Consider the following 22615-nt stretch of genomic DNA (forward strand, 5'->3'; position numbering starts at 1 on the left):
CCGCGCTGTCTCCCCGTTTGGGGGCTTCACAACGGTTTTCCCCTCCTCGGTGCTGAACTGGGCCGTGTCGGTGAGAATGGGGCTGTTTAACGATGCCGTATAGACGTGCTTAATTTTGCACGGCTCTGGGAGCGGGATCCGCATCGCCAAACGGCTCCTCTTAAATCTGAGTGAAGTCTGAAAATAAGCACTTCCAGATTGCGTCTGTGTGGAATTTTCAAAGAAAGCACAGGCAAACAGGTGACACCTCCTTACAGGCAGTCTCCATCGCTTCTGCCATCAGGATGAGGTTCGATGTAGTTTAAGAAGACACATGAGGGATGAAGTAGAAATGGGGGAGTGGAGGGGAGGAGGGAAAGCATACTTTCAAAAAGGAAAAAGAAGAAAAGGATAGCAGTGGTGGCAGAAGTGCCTGCAGCCATCTGCTGTGCTGGTTCTCCTTGTCCCCTGTCCTGTATTCTCCCATGCCACCTCTCTGAGCCTCTCTGTAGCACTTATCACCAAGATCTAAATATATTTAGTCTGTGTTTGCAGCACTGCTTGATTTCCATCATTTACTTCTTCCCACTTCAAGCTCCAGAGGTATAGGAAATCATATTGCTTGGCTTGTAAATAACCTTGTCGGAGGTGTTTACAGTCATATATTAGCAGATCTGAATCTGGAATGAAAGAATTTATGGCCAATGCCCTCTTTTAAGTTGTATTTCTGTTTATCTGATCCTCACTTATAAATGCCTCTAATTAAGCTGTAAACTCTTCATTTCTACTTAACCATCTGGGTAGCCTGGGAAGCTTGTGACAGAAATGTAATTCACCCATACCACAGCCATGTCTGCAATGCAAATCCAGCACACCTGCTTCCCAAGCAGCCTGCTATGGTTTCCACTACATAGACAGAAATAAAGCTTGTCCAAACTACCAACGTAACTCCTCACTGGGGATGACATGACACTGTGTTTGTTCAGGAATGAAAATGCACCTGTAACCCCGTGAGCAGTGGGAGATAGCATTTCAAGTTGGATTTTAGGAAAGATTTCTTCTCAGAAAGAGTGGTGAAGCATTGGAATTGACTGCCCAGGTATTGGGTGGCATCACCATCCTGGGAGGTGTCCAAGAACCACAGAGATGTGGCACCGAGGGACATGGTTACTGGGCGTGTGGGGATGGGTCAGTTGTTGCACTGAATAATCTTAGTGGTTTTTTCTGACCTTAATGATTCTCTGAGCCTATAATTAATTAAAAAATGCAAGCCACAAGTGTAAGTACTGAGGAAGGGGTTGTGACGTTCTTGATCAATTTTTTGCATTTTCTTTGGTTTTGCTGCATCCCGACCTTACATACTGGTTGCTGTTTTCACTGGATGCACTTCTCACTGTTCCGAAGGCTACACAGTTTGGAGGTTTGTCAGCTTTGACCCTGAACTGGGTTGGGAGCAGTAATAAATAAAATTTGCACAGCGGATATGCCCCAAAATAGCCATTCATCTATTTTAAATTGCTACTGAATATTTCATAAATATTTATGCAAGAAAAGACATCTAACCTGGCAATATGTAAGTTTAATACTGGTATGAGCCTCAGCTTTATTACCTTGGCATAGTAAAAAATCCAACTTGCATGGAACGGTGGGCAGTGCTTACCTAATGTACTTATAATATACATCCTAAAATTTGTGTCATATTTAGGATTTTTCTCTAGAAAGTGATGCTGACAGATATAATGAATTTCATGCGAGGAATGCAATTTTTAGCCTACATTACAGAATCCTTCTTGAATATGTGAAGTGTGAAAAGTTTCTGAAGTGTGAGTATAGACACACAGGTACCCCAGAAAGCATGGGTAAATGGGAAATGCCTGGAACAGCCTGTAAGACCTTCTTTCCCAGTTTTAACCTCTTTCAGTCACTACTTTTATTATTTCTTATTATTCTTAGAGTATCCCATGTTTTCATATCTGAAAGGTCTAGCTAGCCTTGGTAGTCAAGAAGACACAGAAATCTTCTTTTGCATAAATTATATGTAGAAAGTTACAACTGAACTGCAAATAGGTGAGTAAAACCAGCTTGTGAGCTGGGCAGCAGAAATCCCACCTAGTACTGATGAAGCTTTGAGGCTCTCCCTGCTTGCACTAACTGCCTTCAGAAGTCCTTTCCAACCACATAGGTACAGGATCCTGTGACCTGGAGATGTTGGATCCAGCCACAACAGGAGATGCAGATCTGATTGTGCCATCTTGTTGCCAAAACAGTTAAGGTATGGGGCCATAGACAGTGCTTGTCTCTGGAAATGGAGAGTGAGTGAAGCACTGTGGTATAATCCTGGCACTGGGCCACCCCACAGGTGCCTGTCTAAATGGTAGTTATACTGTGGACTTAGAATAAAACTGGCATCAGATTAAGGATGAGACTTGGATTTTCTTTTAATCAAGTCAGATTGGGCTGTTTTGTTCTGCTTTACCTTTGCTTACTGCTGTGAAATGCTGGGCAGCTTCTTGGATCATTTGGAGATTTTGTGGAGAGACAGTGCTGTTCCTCACTTTCTGCAACACTGTACATTGGATTTTAAACGTTTTCTTTATTGCTTACTATGCCTTTAAGGATGGGTACAATGGCCATTTTTCCTTTTTTTTTTTTACTTCCAAATAGCAATAGGAATGCCGCAGTTTCCCTGTTTCCATAAGAAAATAAAACTGTCTTTCATGACATGTGTCTTATAAGGTTGAGTTAATATTTGTGCAGTGTTTGAGTTGTATAGAAGCACATCAGTGAATAATAGTAATGAGGACACCTAATGAGAACACCTTGTTCTAGCTCTACATTTGGTCTTCCTGGACTACTATGGAATCAAATAATGTAGGCTACCTGAAGGAAATAGGTATAAACACTCCCATGCTGATTCTTATCAAACCAACTCTTTTCTTTGGCTTGTATCTAGCAATATGTTCTTTATCAGCCATTATAGCCCGGGCTTAAAAAACAGTTTTACAAACTGTTGAATGTTTGTAAATGAATGAATGCTAGAACTGAGTTTTCACAATTTCAGTGCTTTGAGGATTGCTTTCCCCAGTTCCATCAGGCACACCACTTTCCTTCTCTGTACCCACAGGCATCCCAAAGGTCTCCATCAAACCCTCTCTGAAGGCTGGGTGGCCTTTGCAGTGCAACTGGAAGCCTGCCCTTAGCTATTCAAGTCAGGCATAGGCTGAAGAGCTAGGACTCCATCCTAGAATCCAGGTTTGTGTTCTTATCCTCTACAAACCTGGATATAATGCAGGCAAGAGGGAGGTAATTTCATCCCACTACAGAGCTAGAACCAAGATGCCTGCCTGCATTTGGGAGAGGTGCTGAGCTCTTGGGTTTTCCAGTTCAAGTTTTGTTTCAGGATAAGCCATCTCTTTTTCCGATTAATTTTTGCAACAGTCCTTCGTTTCTGTGTAAGAGCTCTCCTTGGTTGTTTTTTTTTGCCTTTTTTATTTGTTTTGGCCTCAACCCTTGGCTCTGTAACATTTTCAGCTACATGAGTCTTCATAATCTCTGTGTAAAAGCGCATGGCCTGATAAAAAAAACCCTTATGGATTTCATTCCTAGGAATCTTCCATAGCTTTTAAGTCTCTCTGTCCTCTCTACCTGGACTAAAATGTCATTCTTACAAGAAGGCCTCACACCCTGCCTTCAGTCACAGACTTCTCCATCAGTTCTTCTAGCTCAGTAATCTCCTCTGGACTAGGATAAAATGGGCAATGTGACCAAGAGGAAATGAACAACATTTCATGTGCCATACGTGCAAATAATCGCCGTCTGTTCCTGAGATGCGCTGTTGTTCTCTTCCCTCTGAGCCGGAGACAGCCCTGCTAGCTGCTGTGGGGTTGGAGCAACTCCTGGAAGGCAGCCGAACATCTCTGTACCCCGTCCAACTGCAGATGATTGTACTCTGCCTTTGGAGTGGTCTCAATGAATCTGATTGTTTTCCAGAAATAATGGCAAAAATCTCTGCATTTCACTAGCTGCAGATGAAAACTAAGAAACCCAGTGACCTTTGAATAGGTTTCCCAGCCCTCCGAGGCATTAGTCTTCTGTTGGTACTCCTCAGAGGCTAGCATGGATTTTTCACAGCTTTTTCCTCAAGAATATGGCCACTTCATTGCCTGGAGATGTTTCCATTTGCACAGGAGATGCTGAGATGGAACAACCTTCTGTTGTCCTCACTTGGAGAGATGGAACAGCTGGAAAGCATATGACTGATCCCATGTGCACTGAGGCATTTGATTATTCGCTCATTAGTTCATAAGACCAACTCAGATTTGTAAGCAATACGCGGAAAAGATTTGATAGAAGGAAATAGATATTAATTTGAATAAGTACCACTGATGCTGTTATTAAATTTGATTCTCTTAAAATTTACACTTTGAGAAGCCAGAGTGTTAGAAGTTAAGGCTAATGCTTCCCACCATTTGTCCTTCTTTGACAAGCCAACTCCTAGCTCAATCAGCTTTTGTTTCACTGTGTTACTGTCCTAACATGATTTAAACAGAGATCATTATTTGACTGCACAGGAGATCTTAATCTTTCACTTAAATGTAAATTGCCAAGTATGATCACTAAACAAATTGATTGAATGCCATTGATTACTCATCAAATAATTGTGGGAAATCATGTAAATCAATTATTCATCATCCTCAAAGAATAGATGACATGAAGAATGAGCTGCAATTAAGATAAAATACTATTGGATTCTGTACCAATAATTTCTTTTGAAATTACAATTCTGGCAATTAAAGCAAATTGAAATTAAAATGTGAGTAGCCTGATTGAGGCGCTGAGTAGTGATTGTACAGAAGTGTAATCTGCTGGAGCTTATTCACATGTGGGGACACAGATGATGTTTGCCTCCTGAAATGTTTGCTGTTTTTCCCCATGCATTATTTCTGTCTAAAGCAAAGATGCTGACATGATTATAGTTTTTAGTCTCCTCCATTATGATGTGACCAACCCACCAGTGCTACAAAAATTAAAACATACTCCTAAAAATAATGTAAAATTTAATTCCCACGCTAAATTTATTCTGAGTTTGATCTGTATTATTTCCTACAATAATCATACTATGTATTTCATATGTGTAGAATCCAGAATTTAGATTCAAAGAAGCATGGATAAATTTCTATTATTGCAAGGATTTGGTTTTGCAGATTTTATAGAGTTTTGAATTTATTAATTGAGTTATTATTTCCATCAATACAGGAGTGACCTGCTGGATGTTTAAATCAATGGAAAATGTCCCTTTGTCTATGTGTAATATACCTAGAAAAAGCATCTCTAAGAATCAGTAAAAATAGAGGTGTTATTCTTCATTAAAAACACTGATTATGAGGTAATTTCTCTGTCAGTTGGACTCAGACAAAAGCAAAGATCTCTGACGTGTGAGCTTTGTCTTGACATGTTTTTGGAGAAGGCTCTGAGGAGATCTCCTTGTGGCCTTCCAGTACTTGAAGGGGGCATATAAACAGGAGGGGGAATGGCTGTTTACGTGGATTGATACTGATAGGACAAGGGGGAATGGTTTTAAACTGAGACAGGGCAGGTTTAGGTTAGATATTATGAGGAAGTTTTTCACACAGAGGGTGGTGCTGCACTGGAACAGGTTGCCCAAGGAGGCTGTGGATGCCCCATCCCTGGAGGCATTCAAGGCCAGGCTGGATGTGGCTCTGGGCAGCCTGGTCTGGTGGTTGGCGACCTGCACATAGCAGGGGGGTTGAAAATAGATGATCACTGTGATCCTTTTCAACACAGCCCATTCTATGATTCTGTGATGATTCTATGTTAAGCTGTTTTTGACTGTCATACTAAAAAATGACATGCATAAAATGCTCTTCCACCAAAGTAGCAAACAGGAAGGTCATGAACATCACAAATCATTTTTCTGTTCCGAATGCCCAAAGTATTTCAAAAGGATTGTTAAGATGAGGGGATTTTTAAACACCAGGGATGAACACTTCTCCAGAGGCAATCGCTATTTGCTATCACTGCTATATGACCGAGTGCAGCTATTACTTACAAATAATAGCCTCACATGTCATTGTTTTGATGCTGATAGGATGAGTGTGGTAATAAGCAGAGTGCAAATATTTAGATAGATTTGAAATTCATGTACTGAGAATATGCATTCAGGTGTGATTAGGGCTATGGTTTAGATATGTGTCGTCTCATAGTCCTTAAGGTCCTTTTGCCTCAACAACATGTACTGTAGCAATCAGTTCAGAAGCGACAAAGGCAAGGTTTGCAAATAATACACACACACTCAGAAAAATGTATTCCATCACCATGTTTACCTAAGTAGCTGTTGTTTTGTTTAATCAAAAGGGGGAACAGAATTCATTCATGTTTAAATGGCATTTTAGCTAGACCTCTAATGTTAAGCAGATATGGTAATGTCATTAGAGGTATTTCTTGTCTCTCTCCTCTCGGCTAGATGAAATGCATTTTATTTATATTAAGTATCAATCAGTGAATGGTTTTCAATATTTGTTGAAAGTAATTTTTGAGGAAAATACAGAGGTAAAAAAAACCCACAGAACCAAAACAAAGCAAAAAATGATCAGATTTATATTAATAATGGCCTCACTTTCTATGTTTTAAATGCATGTCTCATTTTCAGTATTTCATATTCTTCATTCAAATTATTTGTGTTTCCGTGTAATAAGCTGCCTGGCACTGTTTGTGTTGTCTTCCTGAGTAAAGGCACTGTGCTGCCACTGTATATACAGACAAAATAAAATTGTGCTTCCTCTAACAATTTGAAGTGAGTTGGAAATACATTTTCAGAAAACATTGGTAACATGGGAGTTCACAGAAACATAAAAGCCACAAGTAAATAAATCAAAGGATGTTTTCTGGAGATGGTGAAGAGCCAGAAATCCAACAGAAGGAAAATGGGTAATGAGTGGGCAGCATTTCTGAATATCAGAAATATTTGCAGTGTTTGGGAGCTTGCTCTTTTTCCCCCAGATCCAGATACCACGCATCTTCACAGAACGTGCAACCCAAACAGTTTATAATTAAGCACGGATCTATTTTTTTTTCTGTTTTGTTCTCTTCCCTGGAGTGTCACAACACAATTTGTTCCCTTTATCACCAAGTCTCTCTCCAGGTCAAGCGAGAGGGGAGCGTTGCCAAAGTTTTGTACTTCTTCATTCTTCGTCATGAAAGGCTCCTTGTGTATTAATTGCTCCTGTGAAATGTCAGCGATGAAGTAGGCTGAGGTCCTGGATGTAAAAAGGCATCCTTGTTCCTTTCTAGGTGTCATTTTCTCAGGCACTGCCTATCTATCTGTCAGGGTTGACACGGAAATATGTCAAGTCTCCCAGTCTGTCAGCTAAATAAGCCTTATGTTTCCTTGCATACATTTTATACGGTTAAACCCGATCTAACAGAAACTCAGAAAGTCAAAACACTGGAGTCAGTGAAGCAGAATTTGGCAAATTCACGCTTGGTCATTTTAAATTAATTAGGAAAGAAATTCTCTCAAGACTGACTGGAGCTGACTGGGCTCCTTGGGTTGTTTTGAGGCTCCCTACAGTGCAACCTGATTTTATTCTGTACACATTCAGTCTCATCAGAGGAAAGCACCTGAGTCAATGCACTTAAACTTGTTGCAACAATTGCAGAATTTAGGAAAATGTTTCAGTACGTTTCCTTCATACTTAGAAAGCAGTATTTTCCTTTGCACATGTGAATGGGGATCCTTTTCATTCCTCTCACTGTAATGATCTGGGGAACTTGCTTGCCCACAGAAGCGTCTACAAAGTCCCTCTTCTTTTATCCAGTAGCAAAATCAGGAGCTCGCTGAGCTCTGATTTACTGTTCACAGAAATGGAGCAGAAGACAAATATCCTCCTTTACGTTGTTTAATTACATCATTTATTCATTTTAAATCTGAGTAGACTATTTTCAAAATGTAAAGTTAAGCCCCTGCATTTAGTTTCTCTGGAGGCCTGATATGGATTTGATTTGCTTCATGTGCAAGGCAATATGTAAGAGTAATGTAAAACGTGTATAAAGCAGTGGTACAATTAGTGCTTTACTTTGCACTGACAATCCAGGAACAACTATTTTCCCTCTAGGAATCCAGGAAACCTGTTAGAGTGACAAACTCTGCTCTCAGATATTCAGCCACAGTTCATGCTCAAAACAGCGAGAGCTGGCTGCAAAATTTTGCCTGCAACCTTGCAGGCTGCTCTGCTCACCATCAGGGATTTCTGGCCTTGCCTTCCTGAGCCTTTCTTGCTCCTCTTGAATTTCATTCACATGGGAAAGGCTGACCTTGTGCACAGACACCTTTGAATTGCTGTCATTGTGCAAAGCAACGCTTCCTCAGTGTACCAGACTTGCAGAAGGTGTAGCGGAAGGTGAGAAGAAAGTATGTCAGTAAATACATTCAAGGAGAGTGAAATGAAACAGTTGACATAAAACTTGAAACAACTGATGAAATCAAGCCCATTCTGGGATATTGTTGGAGGTACTGGACTGGATTGTTCTGGTTCCTGGTTGTACATGATCATGGTGAAGAGCTCTGCTCTCTGGGGCTCTGCTCCTGACTCCCTGAGATGCACGTGTGTCTTTGTGCCTCTCAGGCAGGATCCTAGTCACAGAGAGATCCTGTCATAGGACTTCCAGAACTGAAAAGATGTAAAACATACCAGTACAATTTCTTTGAGAAGTACAGCAATCAGGAAAGATGCAAGGCTGCTAATCCAGTTGCTAAGACCATGATTAAAGAAAATATGTAAAGAATACCCTCCAAGACAAAAATGCAGGCAGAGCCTCCTGAGTTCCTCACAATGTCCCCTGTATTGTCCTATTGTTGCTCTAGTCAGCAGTAGGGAACTTCCAAACTGTTACTTCTCTTTCACAGATAACCTCTTTCTCTACTTTCTCTACCTGTAAATTAAAGCAGCTGTCTCCAGACTGCAAGGTTTGCTAACTTCCTGAGTGTTTCGTCCTGGTTATGCATTTCTCACCCCTCCATATAAGCACATAATAAGGATCAAATTCTGTGGACAAAATCTGCAGATTGAGACATGAATGTTGTGTTAGGACAAACCCAGAGATGTGTGTGAAAGATCATGCATCACATAGAGGTTCTGTTTTACACCAAATGTGAGCTTTAGGTTTGAGTTTAACGTGGGACATCAGTGCACCCAGCCCCTCTGCTAAAAAGCTGGCTTTCTGATATTGCAGCATTACACAGGGAAAGAGGAAGAATTGGTTACTCGTTCCTGGGTATAAATTCTGCCGAGTCAATATCATAAAGCAGAATGAATCCTTCCACATGACTGTTTTTAAATTTGCTTCAAACCTACAGGGTAAGGATGAAGAGGACATAACTGGAAAGAGCATTGCTACATGGCAGATTACTCAGAAGCAAAGAATCTTCAATGCTTATGAGGCAGTGAAAAGATAATGTGCCTGAAATGGTCCACTGCAACATAAATCTCATGTAACACAATCAACTCCTCTGCATTAACATATATTATATCAGGAAAAACAACATATTACTTCAGGGGATTGAAAGCTGAATGGCATACATTGACAGTGTCTGAGCTATCAATGCTGAAACACCAAAAAAAATTGGATGAGTTATCTAACTGAAAAAGTGGTCACTTCTGAAATGGAGATATTAGACTTTAAAGCCATTGTCACAGAGAAGGAAGAACTTGACAACATTCATAAACATTTCTTGTAGTGCAGATGTAAGTAATGATGGCAGCTGCGTTTGTTATGCACAAAAAAAGTATTTTCAAGAGTCCATGTCAATAACATTTGAAGTTCGTGCTTTAAAAATTAAGCTGTTAACATCAAACAAAATGCATGAAGGAAAAAAAAAATGCAATTCAAAGAAGGTATTAAGAGGCTGAGGGAATCAGGGAAAAAATCGCAAGAATCAGTGAGTGGAAAAGCAGCTAAAATCTATTTAGTTAAATAAAGAGAAAATTAAGGGATAGTCTGACCTAGCAATAAACACCTGTATCAGTAGCAAAAGGACTTTGCAGCCCAGCTGATAAAACTTTTGCCAAGTCCAATGGATGAAAGATGAAACTGATTTGATGTTAGTTTTTACTGTGTTTCAAGCAACCAACGGAATGATTTGTTCAGTCTATTCTCCAGCATGGGATAATTGCCATGTTCAAGAGCTTTCTCGATAAGCAGGTTCTAGTTCAAGTACTAACTACACTCAAGGAAGTATCACAGTCTTTATGATCTCAAGAACCAGCCTGGATAATCACAGTGGTTTTGTCATATCCTCCAGTACCTGGGAAATCATGACAAGTGTTCAGGCAGTGGAGGTCCCCATAACATTCAGAGCAAGGAATGAGGAAGTCCTTCACTTAGATTTCTTCATTTTGGGTGCACTTCTGGGTGCTCGAAGCTGATGGCAGCAGGCAAATATTGGTTCAGGGTTCTGGTGTGTAATAAGACAGACAAAGACTCCTTGGAGATCACTAATATATGCCCTGGGGGAAGGAGAACATGCTATAGCTTTTGGAGAATAAATGGGAACTACCACTAAGTCCACATTACTTCAAGTTCCTGTAGAAATGGTCTTTTCTTTTCTTTTTTTTTTCCCTTTCTTTTTTCCCCAGCTGGTTTCTATAGGCAGGTCAGGAATCTAAAGTTCTCTGCACAGTCATAATGCAGCTGTAGTTCTCAGATATATGGCTGAACCCATTTTTTCCTGTTATTTGAGTTAGACTGGAAATATTATTTCTTGCACTGAAAAAAAATAAATTCTTGCCTACAAGATGTATCTTACACAGTCTCTGAATTCACAAAGTTTGGGAAAGGAAACTTACTTGGAAGACATTCAGCCACTAAAATGAGAAATGGTGTCTGCAATAAATTTTATTCTCATTTTGTCTTCAATTTCTCCCTCTTTTCCAACATGCAGCTTTGATAAGAAGAGATAGCATGTATAATTACCCTTTTTCTCTCCCTCTCCATACACTTATGCTTACAAATGCAGTACATTTTGGAAAGCCTGCAATATGGGAAAATAATAAAGCGTTATATCTGCTTAGCCAAAAACCTAAGATATTAAAAATCTCTGAATGCTCAGATGAATTCTCAGCCTGATCTAAAACAGAACGGAGAGAAAAAAAAATCACCAGAGTTTCATAAATTCTAGGTACAGCTTTGACAGAAAATGTAGTGCAAGGGCCAGATCATGTGCTTTGCATCACAGTGTCAGCAAATTCTGGCCATGATGTGGGCATATCTGTTTCTAGGGAGAAAGGGGTGTGCCTGGGATACTCTTCTGGGGAGCTGCTCCCTCGCCTGCTGTTTTCATCTCCCGTGGCTTAAATAAGCTTGGTAGAACATTTTCGCAATTAAAAATCTGGCTGCTAAGGAAAGCATGTTTCCCTCCTGGTTTTTGAGTCTCTGTAGCTGCTGCTAGCTGAAGGCAGAGCCTGCTAGGTGTGTGGTCTGTAGTGCAGCCAAGGAGCTGGCCTGGAGCGCCTGGCTGCTCCGAGTTACACCGCAGCGCACAGAGCAGGAGCAGTGCTGCAAACAGAGCTGCAGTGCAGCAGGACCAGGCTGCTCCATGCCAGGGCTTCCATGAGCGGGGGGCTGGAGAAATGTCTGCCTCCAGCTGCTCAGCCCCACCTGCCATGTGCCCACGGCCTGGCTGTCTGTTGGAGGGACACGGAGCCCATCCTCAGCTGGAAGGAGATGTTTCCTCTCTGTTTTGGCTCCTGCTGGTCTTAAGAGTGAATGTCTGGAATTAGACCAGCTCAGAAAGAGCGTGACTGATGAAGGACTTGCACCTTCGTGATGCAAAACCAAACCAGGATTTAGGCTGTGGCCGAATGCTGCATATATGATGGCAGATTTTTAGTTCTGGGATTTGATCTGATTCTGGGCTGCTCAGCTAGCACACAGCAGCCCTAAAGCACAGCAGTGTATGTGCAAGTTTATGGTCCCAGGCAACCTGAAAGCAAGAGCTGCACATTTCAGTAAAATATCAGCACAAAATGGCTTTCTTTTTTTTTTTTTTTTTTTTAACACAGGCTCCAGCTCTTCCGTATTTACTGTCTAAGTAAGATATATGATACCAGTAGATGCAAAGTATAAAACGTAACAGATTCATACTAGCTAGAAAGTGCACATAAAAAAGCAGTACAGAATGCCCACTGAGTACAATGGAAAATCCTCACAGTAAATCAGTTCCCAGATTTCTTCCATACTGCTGTAAAGAGAAAGTGGTTTAAAATACTGAACTCCCCAAAACTCGGTTGGGAAAAAGCCTATTAAACCAGGGTGGAGAAACCTGAAATCAATCTCCTCAATTAATCCTCTGTTTGGACTCCTTTTAAAGCTTTAGCACATGTTATTTTTCTTTAAAGGAGGATTTAGTGCTCGGGCAAATGTTCCCACATATCAGCAAATATAAAGTAGCTTCTTTACTTTTTCCACAACCTTTTTTGATTAATGAGGGAAAATATTTGTATTTTGAATAAGGCTCTAGTACTTCCTGATAATTTTCATGCTTGAACCTGATATATGGTAAACTAATATAAATCAGGAGCAACTTCTTTGAAATGATGCAGTGTAGTTTGTATGGGAGCAAAGCTGTATCCAGAATAGTCGTGCAATAGATATCTCTCATCTCTTAAATTTCTGCAGAAGTATGCAAGCCAACAGCATGAATCAAGTGTAATTAAGAGCAGGATTTAGCCCAAGATGTTACATGTAAGATGACACGGGTTGCTGTGGGAGCAGACTGGTGTCACAAACACAGAACTCTGTGCTTTCTTCCCGCAGCACTTTTTGGATCTTTGGGCAGTGAAAAAGAAAGTGATTATTCAGGAGTAAACATTGGTTGGTGATGTCAGTGCTGAGAGCACAGAGTGGTACTGAGCAACCAAACTGCCGTTTATGTTTCTGGCTGTTTTTGCACCTTTGATCCGGTGCAAAACTCCTTCTTAAAGAAAAGTAACATGACAGAAAAGATGCAGCAAAGAAAATAATTTTTGCAATGGCTTCAAGTGTTTTCTTGCTATTTAAATGTAATGTTCATCTAATTAATAACATTTTGGTGTTAAACAGTAACTGTCTGTGGTCCCATTTTGAAAGTCAGAGTGTCCTTCAGGATTTGCTGTGATGCCTTTAAAAGCAGTTTTCTTCTAATGAAAAGACACACTATGTCACTGGGGCCGGGTCCCAGGGAAGGCTGCTGCCACTCTGTGCCACTGGGGAGCCTGGCCTCTCACACAGCCCTGTGTCAATCTTTCTCCCTTGCTTGCTTTCTTTCTGTCCTGCAGTAAAACCAAGCAGTACCTTGGAAAGAAAGTTTATCAAGACAGTGCCGCAGTTCAGTGTCAAGTCATTAGGCACTGCATGAATAGCTTCTAAAGATGCAATTGTTTTGCTTTTGCTTTTATTTCTGTGCAGAAAAAAAAACAACAAACAAGCAAACCAGAAATGATTTTTCAGACTTCTAGGTCTTGCCTACACAAGTATAGCTCAATATCCACGTTTTTACTGTCTTAGGGATACTGATTTGTTTAAAACTGTGTGCGCTTAAAAATGTCGGTGAATTAATACCTTACATGGCACCAACCCCCACTCCCCAACAACCCTAAAGTAAAATGAAATTACTATTCTTCAATGTGAAGTTTGAAAACAAGCTTCTCTTCTAATTCTTAAACAGAGGAAATTAAATTCATACTTTCCAGTACAGTTAATCCTGAGCTGTTTGACATATTTGAACATTAGCCATTTGCACTGGGGTATAAACTGAGTGTGGCTTTCAGAAATGCACTACTCCTGGAGACTGCTGATCCAAATGGACTGTCAAAAGTTATCTGAAGAATTTCAGCAGCTGACCTGTTTTATCAGGGCCACCAGCTGCCGAGAGCTATGGATGGTGATGAGTGCTTAGGTGAGAGCAAAGAACGTAGAGAAGCTAGCAGGGGGACCGAAGAGCTCAGAAAGCTCTGTGGAGCTTTGGCTGTTGGCTCTGGTACATGGAGGAGAAATTGTGGCTGAGCCATACCCACGGAGCTGGGCTGTTAGGGCTGAGAACGGCAAAATGATAAGCTATGATATTTATTTCAAGCACATGAAGGAAAGGTCTGTATACTGCATGCCTTGTGTTCTTAATCCAGAAATGGTGAGGACTGTAGTACAGGTGGCCATCAAAACCCCTTCAATAACCTCTGGAGAAAAAGAAAAAACAAAGTTTTATGCTCCTGCCACTAGCCAAGATGCCTATTTCTAGCTATTAACTGGAAAAGGAATACTGATAGCTATCTCAGAGACAGTCAGATTATGTTCAGTTAGGAGACCCTTGGTCCTCTTGTTTTTAACCCTGGGTTAGGCAAGAGAGAGAATAAAGGTTTTAAGTTTCCTAGGTTTCTCAGCAGATTTTGATTTGAGGTTCCCACATCCCTGTAAGATGCAAGACTTGTAGAAAAGGTCACCTCTGTTGCTCACAACATGATTTTTTTATTACTAAAGAAGATAATCACTAAGGACAACAAACGAATAATAAAAAGAAAAGCCAGTTGTTCCCTTCTTCCACTACCTCGCTCCTTCCTCAAGCTGCATTTTTTACTTTTTGTCTTAAACAAGGAGCACTGAAGTAAGAAAATGAAGAGCACTTGCTGAGCAAGGCACAGAGGTGGCCAAATGCTAACGTATGTTTTCTGTTCCTGCTATTTCTCTTACTCCTTCTTGTCCATACCAGGGAAGTGGAATGCAGTTGCCTTCTTGTGGCAACCCTGAAATAAGTCTCCTGATTTATAGGATTGCAGCACTGCTCTTTTGTATCATAAAATTCTTGTAGAAATGTTGACAAGATGAGTAAACATTTAGTGGCAGCAGTGACAGAACACTTCCATCTATTATACAGATGAAAATGTCCTAGAGATTACAGCGGCATGGGCTTCGTTGTTATTTCCATGTCTTGCAGAGAAGGAGATGGAGCATGGGAATGGAAGGGAGGAATTCCTGGGTTCTGAACTCTGTTTGGATGCCGAGTCTGAAGCCTCGGGCTAGTCTGCTCTCTTGGTGCTGCAGAGACTGACACCCCATAAATACACAAATAATAGATAGGAGCAGCTGAAGTCTGCATTTTATCCAGGCCTCAGAAGACACGGGGCCAGGAGCTGCAGTCTTTTGACAGCAGTCTTTTGACAATCTGCTTTCCTGTCTGTGAGACATAGCAATGAATGCTGAAGTCTTACTCCTAAAAGCCCATGAAGCAAGTCTTAGAATCTGTGCACCAGCACTTCTGCCCACCTTTCCTCATCAGTAAAATGGACGTAATAGAAATGTTATCCTTCACTGGGGCTTATTTACAAGCCTGTCAAGATTGAGATTAATGGCAGAGTAAATAGTAAGACACTGTCTTTTCAGACTTTGTCTGAAATCAGAACTTCCAGTGCTACAGACCAACAAACCATCATGAGCTGGCTTGTGAACACCTTCCCTTGGTGAGTAGAAGCATTACACTGAAGTCAGAGGCACATGCAGCTTTTGGCTGTTGTAATGAAGGGGCCACAGTACATCCTGCATTATTACTGATGCCACTGCATCATTATTAATAGAAGATACCTTGTCAGTCCTAAAAAGCTGCGCAATTTTAGAAAAATTAAGGAATGATTTAATGCCAGATAAAATTGTGAAAGAAACTAAGGATTGGTGTAGAAACAAAATAATTAGTTAGAATATCTCACGCATCTCTTCAAGAGGTTTTGCTGTAACCTTTCAGCATGTTTAGTAACACATAAACTCCTAGGCTCTATTGGAATTAATTGATGTAAAGTGTTGGTATGGATTTCTCACTCCCTTTTGTGCCACTACCTGTAATTCAGAAGAATGAAAGAAGTCTGATTGATTACTAATTGGGGAGAGTTCAACAGGTTACTGTTTCTGAAAGAGCCATACTTCCACAAACTGCTTGTAGCCAAATCCTCTCATCCTGATGCAGACTGAACTACCAAGAGGGCTCAGCATTAATGTGCTTCAGGATTAGCTGTTGTCTTTGTTATTGCCCCTGCCTTTGGGGTCACTTGAGGGTGCCTTTGGCTCCAGTTGAATCAAGAACCATGTTTCTTCGAAGCTGCAGTGCAAAATGAGATGTACAATACAATGCACATAATGTAGAATAACCCAACATGTACTAAAATTGCTGACTAAGCTGAACAACAGATGGTAAAATTGTTCCCTCCCATCTTCTCTCAAGCATATGTCTATATTTTGTGGTAACACCAGGGAGCAAGCCCTGTGTCCACACTGCTTGTTGCTAGCAAACCTGCCCTTAATCCAAGATCTGTATTAGAAAGCTGCTGTGGCTCCTCTGTCTCATTTACAAACATACAGCAATCCCATTATTTCAATCCACCCCAGGTTGCTTCTAGGATGGCTTGTAGTCAAACAGACCTCTGGGGCTCACAGATGTAAGTATTTTATTTCTGTACAAAGCACAGGCCAGAGGCTGAGGAGCTCTGATCCCTTGGGAAGTGAAGGCAGAGTGTTTGTTTGCTGAGAGTAGAGCTGCTGGCTTGCTGGGTTGGATTTGCAGCCTCCTGCTGAGGCAGTAAATATTCAGAACTGCTGGTGTCATTGTGAGCTGCTACTTGAAGTCTTCCCTGTACCATTAGCCATGCAGTGCATCTGAAAATGTTATAAAAAGGAGCTTTGCTTCCAGCCAGGACAGGAATCGTGGTAAAAAGAATCAAAATCTGCTCTCCTGCTCTCAAGTTTTTTTCCAGAAAAAGCTGAGGCAAAATGCAGTTGCAAAATATGTGCCGGTTTTGGGTTTGAGCAGCAGCTGAATATGGACAAAGACATTGCTGATGTTGTGCAGCGTGCAGCAGTGGTCCTGCTCCTGCCCAGCCGGCAGAGGGGCTTTCTGTGCTCCTTCATCCCTGACTGAGCAGCATTGCAGCAGGGATGGATTAGGGGACACTGCAGGACAGAGACCATTATTTAGAGAATTTTTGCCCTGTGTGGTTCAGAACACACGTGGCTGGTGATCAACTACATGTTGTCCAAGACAAACTGAAGTAGAGTTTGGAGTCTTAGATATGCAGCTCACAAAGCCTTCCAAATCCTATCAGCAGTATATATACCCTGTGGCTGTGGCTTCATCTGTTTCATGGGGGGAAAGGGCTGGTCATACAGCTTGGCATTATAAGAGACAAAGGAAGGCTGGCCACCATCAGAAACATGCACTTGCATTAAATCCATATTATTTGTGATTCATCTTCAAGTATGAATGCTGCCAGACGCAGAGCAAACTGCATTTATACGTGCTCTTCACATGTAGTTCTGCTGCATGTGGGTGTGATAGTTCTACTGCATGTAGGGGTGTAGGAGTGACTATCTGAAGAAAAACTTCATGTCATGCTTACTGCAGTGCCCTGGAGTTCAACTGGAATCCACTACTGTCTTTGAGCTGTTGTAAGAGGAACATTTTGGCTATGGGACTCCTGACTTCCCAAGGTTTCGAGAAGAAATTATATCAGATGACCAGAGTATCACTTGTGTCTAGTGCTGGAGTACTGTTTCCCCTGTGGGTTATGCACAGAGGAACTGCTAAGGTTAGCATAAAGAGAGAAATGCAGTTATAGCACACATGACTAGCATTAGAAGATTATTCTCGAAGCTTTCACTTACTGAAAACTACAGAAAAAAAATACCTCGAGCCCTTGAAACCAACACTTTGATGTAGGTTGGAAAATAACAAAAAATATGCTCTGAGTGCTGGGCAACCCACCAAGAGTTCATAAGTTAATAAGATTCAAGAAAGCATTACAGTAAGCAGTATTTCAGTTTTAGGCCTTAAATTAAGCCTAAAATGCATTTTTCATAATGAAGAGAAATGCATGCTTGGGATTTTAAAGAAATATTAAGGAGGATATGGGAGTAGGGCATAATAAGAAAAATCTCCCTGTTACGCCTTGTCCTCCTTCACGTATTAACACTGCCACCAACACCATCATTGAAGAACAAGTTTCTGAACTCATGTCTGTTGAAGACATCTAATCTGGGATTTTGATGTTGTATTTCTTGTTGTGAATAGAATGAACCGTGGCCTCTGAGAGCACTGAGTTACTGGCCATCAGCACTACAAGGGCAAACAGCATTGCACAGGTCAAGCAATTTTCCCCTCAGAAAATGATATTTCCCCCCCTGTTGTCAATTTTCAACAGTCTCTTGTCAGGACTCTCACCAGTGTGTGGTATGGAGGAGTAAAAAGTGTGGTGGTCAGAACTCACAACCATGCACAGGCATGTCAGCCTCGTTCTGATCAGTAAAACAGAATATTTTAGTTACAGAATCACAGAATCACAGAATGGCCCAGGTTGGAGCAGACCTCGAGGATCATGAATATCATGAATCTCCAACCCCCCTGCCACATGCAGGGCCACCAACCTCCCCATTCAATACTAGACCAGGCTGCCCAGGGCCCCGTCCAACCTGGCCTTGAACACCTGCAGGGATGGACGGGGCATCCACAGCCTCTCTGGGCAGCCTGTTTCAGCACTTTACCACTCTCATAGTAAAGAACTTCCCCCTGACATCCAACTTAAACCTTCCCTCCCTCGACTTAAAACCATTTCCCCTTGTCCTGCAGTTATCTACCCTTTCAAAGAGTTGACTCCCCTGCTGTTCATAGACTCCCTTTAGGTACTGAAAGGCTGCAATGAGGTCACCCCGCAGCCTTTTTTTCTCCAGGCTGAACAAGCCTGTCTAGGGGAGGTGCTCCAGCTCTCATCTGGACTGTCTCTAACAGCTCCCTATCTTTCTTGTACTGGGGGCCCCAGACCTGGGGGCAGTAGCCCAGATGGGGCCTCACAAGAGCAGAGTAGAGGGGGACAATCACCTCCCTGTCCCTGCTGCCACCCCTCTTCTGATGGAGCCCAGGATCCCATTTGCTTTCTGAGCCGCAAGGGCACACTGCTGGCTCATGTTAGTTTTTCATCCATCAAGACCCCCAGGTCCTTCTCTGCAGGGCTGCTCACAAGGACTTCTCCTTCCAGTCTGTATAAATGTCTGGGATTCCTCCGGCCCAAGTGCAAAACCTTGTCCTGCAGTCACATCCAGCAGATCTGTTGGTAACAGAAAGCCCTTGCTTGTCATTCTTTAAAGGATTTCCTGAGGAAGAGTGGAGTTCACTGACACTATTTTATTTTGTTTATTTTAGGAGTTGGATGGCTCTGTTAATGTACTGCTGAAGTTACATTGTTTAGTGTGGAAAGCTTCATATCAGCCTGTGCAATAAGGGAAATTGTAAGATGAACAGGGAGTCAGATACAGAAGGAATTTCAAAGAATTGTATTTGCAGCATCCTTCTTTGAAATCAGATCACATTTCCTACAGTTCCTTTGCAGTTTTTCTGGAAAAGATAAGAAACTTTTATTTCCATGGAAATCTCACTAATATTCTAAACTTTGATTGAGCATGCTTCAATATGCCCCTGGTAATCTCTGTCTCATCCAGACAAGCTTGCCCTATATTTTTAACTACTTTAACCAAGACCATGTCTGGGATGAATTATTTTTAGTCAAATTGCCACCAAATAAGTAGATAGTGCAGAAACATTGTCAGTAATACCTTCTGAGCATTCTTCTGGATGAGCTAATATATGATTGTATCAAAGCATGTAAATAAAAGGAATGCTACTGGCACTGCATTTTGTCTGAGCACTGTGCTCACAAGTCAACATCAGGATTGAAAGTGCTTTTAGATCCAGATCCAAAAGAGTGTAACTTGTTCTAGAGATCCAGATGCTCTTTCAAAGTCACAAGTTATGAACAAATTGGTCTATCTTAAAAAATAGTTGTGAGTATATCTATTGCATTATGTTTTTTAAGAGTTCTGATCTTTCTTGAAAGATGGCAGTGAATGAACCCTATTTGTGTAAATCATTTCTAGATCTACACAACCAGTTTTGGGATAGAACATTTCTACAGTCTTGTAAAATATTTTCTTATATTTTAATTAATTTATCTTCTCAGTTACTTAATCAAATGCTGTTTCCAACCAGGAAATGAGGCAAGGCATGGCGGTGGTTCACAGTGTTTAGCAGAGTTAGCGCTTGTGGCTTCCTGGATGACAAATCCATCTGACTTCTGCAGTGCTCTGGTGACTGAAGCAGTCCAAATACAGTCTCCTGAATACAGAGCGCCTTCTTTTTCTTAATGCTCTTTTTTCTTTGAATCCTTGAAGACATCTGTACATAATCCTCCTACAGGTGTTCACTTGTGGTCTCAGCTGTGTAGAAGCCAAAGGAGGATTTGTGTTGAGCTGATCTATGCCTTAGCCAGTCTACATCGTAGCCACTCACGCTAGAGAACATCATTTAGAATTTCACTGACTGACATATACACTTGATATCTGAGCTAGCATAAAAGAACTTTCAAAGGTATAAGCAGTTCTTCAAGATTTCAGCATTCAGGTTTTTCTGCTGGCTTTCTAGTGGGGGTCTGAAACCAAACACTAAAAATTATCCTTGTTATTATGCAATTGACCAAGAGAAGTGGTGTGATGCACAAGGACTTGGGACACATCTGCTTTTACATGATTTCTGTGAACACTTTGTCTTGTACCCCAGCCCTGTGACGTGTATGGATATTGACAGACAATGGCAGAACTGCTTCCATCATAAGGTAATCCGGATGTTTTCATCTGACAAAGCTGAAGAAGCCTTCTACATTATACTGTGTCTTGTATCTTTGAGATTTTTTTTTCTCACTGTGTTTCAACATTATTTATATACTTCAGTATCCAAATTACAGAAGCAAGCTCAGTCTCTGTGTGAGTCTTAGTGTCTGCTGCCTGTAGGATGTATGTTATACCAGGAGAGCTCTATACATAATTGGTGATGGACATTTTTGATTAATTTTATTTTTTTACATCAATAAAATTTGGTTATCAAAGACATTTTAAAAATTTGAAAATAAGAATACTGCTTTTGTCATTAGATTTGGTTTAAACCCTTTGGTGATAAAACGAATCTGACAATTTCTTAGAATAGTATGAGCTTTTCAAGTTAAATCTTTTATTATCAAACATTTTCCCATTAAATCTTTTATTATCAAACATTTTCCCATATTTGATTCCAGTAAAGGAATTGTTTGTAAAGGAACCAAGATTTTAGAGCTCATCTGAAAATCTAGAGAGCAGACGTGCTCTCTAGAATAAGAAATCTCCCTGAAACTATAGATACAGCAAATCTGTTACATAGATGGATTTATTTAAGGTGATTCACGATTTGCTTGAAATGGAAATGAAATTGTAAAAAATTGTACCTAAATCAAAAGGTAACAACACTGTGTCAAAAGTACACATTTCAGCTGATCAGACAATAGTAGCACAGTTAAGCAGACTTACCCTTTGGTGTTGGCCAGTGGTTCATCACCTACCATGGACAGGAATTGTTTTTGTGGCCTGTTTCAGAATAAGAGTGTGAAATCTGTGACTCAGCTGATGCTTCCTTGAACAGAAGAAGAGAGAAAAAATACTTAAACCGAAGTACTCAGCTGTTGTTATGGTGACACACTGAACTATCCAGTCACTGTGGTTCGGATCCAGGAGCAATTGTGTAGTGGGGAAGGTGCGCACCCTCTTAGGAGCCCTTCAAATCAATTTTTTCTGAAAGCTGCAGCCGAGAAATATCTTTAAGAGAAGTATGGGAATTCTCATCACAAAATAACGTATAAAATTGAAATTGAAGCCATATATAAGCTAGGAAATGCCAAAATTAAGATGCTCGTACAACCTTAGCTCACTTCTTTTGTTGTGCTGTTTGTATGTTTTTCTTTATATCATCACATGCCTCATCCAATTACTGAATGAACAGTTCAAATGTTCCAAAGAACAGAGTCCCTTCCAGTCCAGCCCACAGACTCCAGTTAGCACCTCTGTGACCTGAGACATATGTATGTGTGTGGGCATACGTGTATATTTTTGTTATTTTTCAGTGGAAAACTTCAAATGTGAAAGTGATGTTGCTGGCTGGTGTTCTCACAAGATGATGCTGAGGGTACCCATTGCTTACCTATGTGTGAGCAGGTATTGTGTGACTTACAAGGAACCAGACCTCCTGCAGAGGAGGAGAAGAGTTCCTGGAGTACACTGTTCCTGGAATTGCACTTGGATTTTGCCTCAGGACAAACTTTTTTCACTTGAAAAATGAACTAACACATAAGTAGTGTGGATAATTGTGGGTCTATGTGACTTGAGGAAACTTGTATAATCCCATGAGACCAATGATTATTTCTCATTTCTGATAGTGTGAATGACTGCCCTTGGTGACTTTGGTATATTGCATTTGACTGAAAAATCTCTCTTTTTGTAGGAAAGCTGACATTTACATAACCAGATCAACCTCTGTAAAAGGATTTGTGAAAGAAAAATGGTAGAATAACCTAAGAATAATAACACCTGATGCTGTAAGTTGCAGGAATCTACAAGGTATTCTGAGTTTCTGCAGTGTCATGAACCTTGGGACCATATTCCTGGAGAACTCCTACACATTATTTTATTACACAAAGTCACAAGGAAGTTATTGCAAGAAGAAGATTGCAGTGACTCCGGGACAGTGGCAGTG

At 40.9% G+C, this 22615-nt stretch overlaps 1 protein-coding gene across 1 annotated transcript in view; it reads right to left on the reverse strand.

Annotated features, from left to right (window-relative positions):
* The window catches only part of PRICKLE1 (prickle planar cell polarity protein 1), an 85423-nt gene extending 64008 nt beyond the window's left edge, over positions 1-21415 (reverse strand). The window contains exon 1 of the mRNA XM_048926518.1: positions 21397-21415. The gene's annotated coding sequence lies outside the window, so the exon portion shown is untranslated. The remainder of the gene's footprint in view (positions 1-21396) is intronic.
* Positions 21416-22615: the final 1200 nt, after the last annotated feature.

The sequence above is a fragment of the Lagopus muta genome, chromosome 1 (genome assembly GCF_023343835.1).
Source record: "Lagopus muta isolate bLagMut1 chromosome 1, bLagMut1 primary, whole genome shotgun sequence".
In the NCBI taxonomy this organism is placed as follows: Eukaryota; Metazoa; Chordata; class Aves; order Galliformes; family Phasianidae; genus Lagopus; species Lagopus muta.